Genomic DNA, 7,339 nt, shown 5'->3' on the forward strand with positions numbered 1-7,339 from the left:
TCTCTAAGAGCGAGATAAACTGGGACATCTAGGCCTTCTTTGAAGAGGGGTTTCAAAGCAATTTGAACATATCCAATATGAACAGGGTTTTTTAAGGTAGAAGGGTGATCTCAGTGAATTCATCTTTATAGCTACGTATACCTAATTTGGATCTATCTTTGGGATAGACCAATTTTTGAGACGATCTTCAACCTTGGCTAGATGAGCTTTGACTGAATTATGCTCGGCTAAAACTTTTGAAAAATCATCTTCTGATTTTTTTTTTGCATGAAGAAGAGGAAGAAGAGGAAGTTGTGTCTGTGATTGTTTGGGAGTGGGGAGAGATTTTAGAGAAAAGCTTGGAGAGCATAAGAGAGAGAGAGAATATAGTGATATTAGGGAGATAGAAATAAAATCTTAATAAGAGTGTACCCTTTAATTATGATAATAATCTATCTTTTAATTAAATCAAATTCTTCGATCGATTGATCTATATCTAATCTTTTCCATATTTCAACTAAGAATCCTCTATCATGAAGGTTAACCACGCCTTTATCATGATATCAGAGAATAAGTAGCTGGGAAATATGAAGAAGAATCGATTAAGAGAGATACCCGAGTTTGATTTGAACTAGCAAATAGATTAAGAATCATAAGGAAAGGATACAATCTTAAAAAAGAGATTTGATCCATCTTCCTTCTACCCCCAGACTCAGAGAGGAGTCTACTCCATGAAAGAATAGAGAAAAGAATAGAAGGGGAGAAAGACTCTGATACCATTTCTGGTCGAGACCAAATGCTATATATAGAAACTAATCGATAATTGCAACTATTATGTAATAATTTATCTTTAAAATAATAATGAAAAAATTAAACCAATAATTAGCAAATAAAATATTTTACAATAATATTGAAAAAAATAAACCAATAATTAGCAAATAAAAATTATATATATCAAAGTTAACAAAATATATTGTTAAGAAGTAAAATATGAGAATAAATTATGAATATTGAAATTTTGTTTAGGGAAACAAAATTTAAATGCACCACAAAATGAATCAAATGAATGAAAAATAAAAGGTTAAGAATATGAAAAGTTTTGCCTTTATTTATAGAAATGCTTATTTATCCAAGCATATTATTCAACATCCAGATAAATCCACCAAGAAATATTAACACTAATTTGAGTAGATAAGGAAAGAGAAGACGACACTAAAATCTATAGTGGTTCGACCAATGTGATCTACATCCACTGTGCAAGGTGAGAGCAAAATTTCTATTAGCTTCAATATCCAAGAACTATAAATAAACGGAACGGGGGAGAATAACAAACTCAAACTCTAAGCAGAACAACAAAAGAAGAGTGTAACAAAATTCTGCTCCTCTTTGTTCTCAATTTCACGGCAAGAAGAATTGTCTCAAATTAAGATTTCACACCATATAATAAAGTAGCCACATAATTTGGGCTTAAACAAAAACTAACGGTCCAACCCAACTACTTTAATTTAATAACCTATGAGATATGATTGAGTCACAATACAACAAATCACCCTCTTGAATCAAGTATATCTTCGGATGAATAAACAAAACACAATCTTAAACTCAACCCTGCACTTTAACATCATAATAAACAAGAAACATTAGCCAACACCTACATTATGTAGGTCATAGAAAAATTTGAATTTTACGCCTAACAAGGACTTTGTAAACATATTAGCAATATTATTTTCAGATGCAATCTTCTCAACCTTCACTGTCTTCTTGCTCACTTCATCTCTCAAGAAATGAAACTTTATGTCGACATGTTTGATTCGATCATGCAATGGATTTTTCGAAAGTGCAAGGGCACTTTGACTATCACAATGTATAATAGGTTATGCTATATCTCCCAGCATGTCTGATATCAACCCTTTCACCAACCAAATTGCTTCCTTAACTGATTCAGATAATGGTATATACTCTGACTCGGTAGTAGATAACGCCACTACATACTGAAGTGAAGATCTCCAATTTATTGTATTGCCAAACACTTTAAATACAAAACCAGTTGTAGATCTTCTTTTATCTAAGTCGAACGCAAAGTCAACATCAACAAAACCTTTAAACACCGAGCATCAGAATCACCGGCTGTGTAAATTAAACCATAATCCTTGGTACCTTTTACATATATGATAACCCATTTTACAGCTTCCCAATGTGGTTTACTTGGACAACTCATAAAACGGCTAACATTGCATAGGCTAAATCTGGACGAGTACATGTCATTCCATACGTTAAACAACCTACTGCACTAGAGTAAGGTACTTTGGTCATACCTGCAAGTGATGTGTCTGTCTTCGGAGATTGTAGCTTTGACAATTTGAAATGAGATGTTAAAGGGACAGTCACTGATTTTGCTACATCAAGTTGAAACCTTTTAACTACACTATCTAGGTAACCCCGTTGGGTAATTATGATTAGTTTGTTAGCAGCTCTGTCTCTGAAAATTTTCTTGCCTAGAATCTTTCTAGCTAGACCTAAATCCTTCATATCAAATTCTCTGCATAATTCAGTCTTTAACTCAACAATTTCAGAATATACATGAGAAGATATAAGCATATCATCCACATACAGTAATAAAAACACACACATTCTTAGATACATGTTTGACATAAACACAATTATCATAATCACTTCTACTAAACCTACATTTATAACTATAAATGTGTCAAACCTCTTATACCATTGCCTTGAAGATTGCTTAATTAAGATCGGGAACCAGAAACCTATTTTGTTGTTCATCAACATAGCGAAGACACGAATTTTATATAACAAACTTGAACATTCATATATGAACAAAGTATGATACAATATTCTTTACACATACCAAGTACACATACATAATGGAACATATGTCTCAGACACTAACCCAACAAAGATGTCCATTCATCAATTTGTTGCAATCCTAATCTTGACTTCTTTGAGTTCGTGAAAGACGTAATGAGGAAAACAATACCCATGTTAGATAAATGAATAACCAATAAAGATCCCAACAGAACATAAGCGATTGAAATAAACAACATGCGTACACTTCTTCTACATTCTTTAGTAACGTAGCACAAAATATCAATAATCAATATAGCACAAGCTAATCGTATATCACAATGATTCAAAACAATCATCATCTAACGAGTCTGTCAATAATCAAATTCAAAACTATTTTCTGAACTGATCCAATAATCTGATAAATGTGGTAATTTAGCTATAGTTACAACATATAATATGACCCATTCAGATTGATTTAAGATTTCAATGTCATAGTATGAATGATGATCACAACAGTTAATAGCTTACCTTTGTTCTATTGGAATTAAGATGGAAATGGCCACAAGAAGCTTAAGTTCATCTGGATGCGGTTTGGCAACATAGAGAAACCTGACAGCTTCTCGTTCCTAATACTAATCTTGAAATTTGGTCCCTGTCATATAATGCAATGATAGAAAAGTTACAAAGAGCCATGTTCTTAATATATTGAACTTAGTTGAAAATTAGTAAACGAATAACTTCGTAAAGCTTTTTTATTCATCCCAACATAAATGTATACAACTTCAAACATGTGATGAGTGATATAAAAACAAACTTCATACATATGATGAGTGTACAACTCCACTGTTATTTCTAGTCATCTACAACCAAACAGAAAAACAAAGTTACCAACTTTTCCACAAATAGAACTTCATAATTGAAAATTCTGCACTAACCAAAATCCTGATTGCATCTTTTACCTCCAATATGAGATCAAGTACAGTCAAATATAAGCATGAAAAAATATATAGATTAATGAACTTTGGTCATACTAATTAATAAGAAGTTCTTATTTTGTAATGATACCAATTTCTACATAAGCAAAAGACAAAATTGCTGAAGTCAAGAAAACAAAAATAACAACAAGAAAAGACTTGGTCACTTAACCTTCTTTGGAACTTATGACTTTCCAGTGGTGAGCATTATACCAAATATGAAGAACCAAGGTTAAAGGAAAAGACTCCAAGATGGAAGAACTGAAACTCAATAATAATGCATACTCCACAACTACGAAAACTCAATTATAATTAAGTTTAATGAAAAATATTATACATAAATATAAGTTTTGATTCCAGATTTTTAACAAACAAGGTCTCGAGAAAAATCTAGCTAAAGCCCAACATTTTACACTTATACACAAGAAAAATAATTCAAATTGTTAGCTATTTGGAGATCAAATAATCAAATATCACAATCATAAACAATCAAATAGTTCCAACAATTAGCAAGCATAACAGAAAAGTCCTTACCATTAAAGAAGTTAGTTATAAGTAGCAATTTGTTTATCCATTGCCATTGTGCTTCATTGATCATCTTTGATTGAATCACCTAAATATCATCATTTTGCTAATTTGTCTTGCCAAAAAGAAAAAATTTAGACAAAACAATAACTATTTATTTCCATTCAAAATGTAATGCTTTACAGTGATTGTAGTCATAACAGAGCATAGTCAAACAATTATAAACAACTAGAATCAATCATAGTCATCCAGAACATCCAACATTCATAGAGAAACATCTAGCAACAATATCCAACGAGCATTAAGAGATAAAACACATAGATTAAAACATGTCATTCATAAAATAGAGTAAATGTCAATCTCAATAATCTCAATAAGAAGTCATGTATAAAAAAATACTCCAAAAAAAAAAAGAAACAAAAGGAAAATAAACAGGACATAAAGTAAATGTGATAATTGAAAGATGACAGAAAATAGAGGAGTAAACAAAAAGTTAATAGAAGTCTATTTGAGAAACAAAAATCATCTAGAAAGGAGACCAAACACACCTTAGAAATTATCTTGCACAGTCAAATGAAAAATAAAAAGGAAGGTTTGTTCTTGAGATGACAATGGATGATGCACATTTCATGATATGCAATTACCATTTGAATCATTCCAAATATCTTGGAAGAAATGACTTGGGATCAGCATTAGTATTATTCAAGGAGGTGGAGTTAGAGAGGTAAATACGTAGAGCTGTACAATTTGCCCATTTAAGGCCTTTTCCCTTTTAATTACTCATTGAGGGACTGCCTTCTAATAGCTTTTGTAATGGCTAAATTAGGGCAATGTTAACAGCAAGGACTTCATATAATCATCATATAAAGTTTAATAATATACTTAAATTTTTTTAAGCTCAAGATCTAAATTAGTACAATTGAAGACTAAATTTATAATTCAACCAATACTACTACTACTAATAATAATAGTGATAGTGAAGTTTGCTTACAGCACCACTTCTCCCAAGATCAAGTGCCTTTTGGAATATAATTTCCATAGCATCCGGCATCAAAGACACTACATATATTTCAAATACAAATTGTAAGTTGCGAACTTTAAACTATCTCCTAAGTCCTACCCTTCCACTTCAATGGTCAAAAACATCCTTTAAACTCATAAAATACGTAAAGACTTTTGATTGATTAGAAAGTTCATCACTATCAAACTAACCTAGAAATACTCCATTGACACTAAGAATATCAGCAATTGAATACTTGAAATGAACAACAATCTGGCAATCAACTTCCTTAGATAGAACAAAAATGCAATTAATAGCAGTAACGATGTATAAATAAAGTATTAGCAACTAAAACTTGGAGAGATAAACTAGGAATCTATGGTATCCTGACATACCCAAATCAAAAAAAAAAAAAAAATCTCAAACAAAACAAGAAAAAATTCGCTAACAGCGCTCTAAATTAGGGCATTTATAGGACAATGTACAAGGCTAGAAGCCCCCAAATACCTCACATAACAAACCCTCAAACTTGAATTTAGAACGAAAGAACACAAGATAACAGAGAGGGCCAGGCCAATTGAACCCGAAATTGAAAGAAAGCTATAAATTCGAGAAAAAGAAAGAATTGTGTTATGCACCTAATCGAACTCACCAGCAAATGATCAGCATTTGCCAAAGGAAAAATGTGAAGGACGAAGCAAAGAAGAATGGGAAGAGGAGGAAAAGTAACTGAGACCCACTTGTGCCGTCATCATTAATTATCTTTAACCTTTTGGAGGACGACAATGTCGGCCTTGTCGGTGAGAATCTCTATGGGTTTATGGTGAAGTTTCTCAATATCAATAAACACACACATTTTCTTGTGACAAATCTGAAACAACCAGAACATAGTGATGAAATGACTTGAGATAGGTGGCGTCTCACCTTGGAGAATCGTTGTGGAGGTCGAGAAATAGCCGCTCAAGACTCACCTTGAAGAATCGCCACTCAAACAATTGCTCAGTGAAGCGGCTGCCAAAGTTCGCGGCTCAAAGGAATGCTCTTGGGTTCGTCATCGTTCGTTGTCAGTCTTTGTCGTACGCTACCAAGAGAGAGGAGATACGTTGTAGATGAGAAGAGAAACTACGAACCAAAAGAGAGAGAGAAGACAATGGTTTGATTGTTTGGGGTGGGAGGGAAATTGATTTTGGGAAGTTTTGGGAGCGAAGGAAATATCTTGAACTTAGTAATTTTTTTATTTTTTATTTTTTGGATTATTTTAGATAGAAATATTAACTTTATATATATAAAAAAAGATAGAAATATTAATAGAACTTTTTATTCTTTTTTTTTATCTTATCTTCTCTTTTTACTATTTTATAAACCCAATTTTAATTACTTTCTAATTTTTAAGAACGGATTTTGATTTTGAAATTTATAAATAGAATGAAACAAAACAATAAAATTTTAAAATTTTGGAGGTTCAAAATACATTAATTTAATTTACATAAAAGAGCATAAACTAAATAAAGATTAGAAATTTTAACTAAATAAAGATTTCAGCTGGTCCAAGTCAATTCATACTTGCTGACCTTCACAAACTTGGTCAAATTATTCATGAAACACTAGATTACCTTGAAATTATATGACATTAAAGGTGGGGCAGACATATGAGACTCATTTAAAGCTAAACAAACCAAAAAAATAAAAAAAAAATTATAATAACCATAGAACATAAGAAAAGCTCACTTCATCCACGAACAGAAAAATCGAAATAGAAAACATACCATTTCATGATGTTTTTAAGTTTCATGAAATCTCGAAATGTTATAATCTTTCATGATGTTAAAAAATCGTTACAAACTATCAAAAATTCTGCATTTATTAATATTTGTTGTTTACTCTAGTTCAATATTTTACAACATTTTTTAAATAGAATAAAAATTGTAAATTACATATTCACTGTTCGTGGTATAAAATGTCATAAATTTATAAAAAAAATTTGTGAGCACAAATAGAGAAAGATTTTTTGGCTAAAAAACACGGTTCGACGTTTTATAACGTTTCAAAACCCTCA

At 31.4% G+C, this 7,339-nt stretch overlaps 1 long non-coding RNA gene across 7 annotated transcripts; it reads right to left on the bottom strand.

Annotated features, from left to right (window-relative positions):
* Positions 1-1,345: 1,345 nt before the first annotated feature.
* Positions 1,346-6,499, bottom strand: LOC111023198 (uncharacterized). Of its 7 annotated transcripts, none has more exons than XR_015789921.1 (3): positions 6,208-6,494; positions 4,293-6,093; positions 1,346-3,436 (listed from the first exon to the last, which is right to left on the bottom strand). It is a non-coding gene; the product is annotated as an uncharacterized LOC111023198 (long non-coding RNA). The 7 variants fall into 7 exon arrangements; XR_002603084.2 differs by having other exon boundaries at positions 4,293-5,342; positions 5,936-6,493; XR_015789923.1 differs by having other exon boundaries at positions 4,293-5,342; positions 5,791-6,493.
* Between the last annotated feature and the right edge of the window lie 840 nt (positions 6,500-7,339).

This window comes from Momordica charantia (genome assembly GCF_013281855.1).
Source record: "Momordica charantia cultivar OHB3-1 chromosome 3 unlocalized genomic scaffold, Mcharantia_2.0 BLBB01000003.1, whole genome shotgun sequence".
NCBI lineage: Eukaryota > Viridiplantae > Streptophyta > Magnoliopsida > Cucurbitales > Cucurbitaceae > Momordica > Momordica charantia.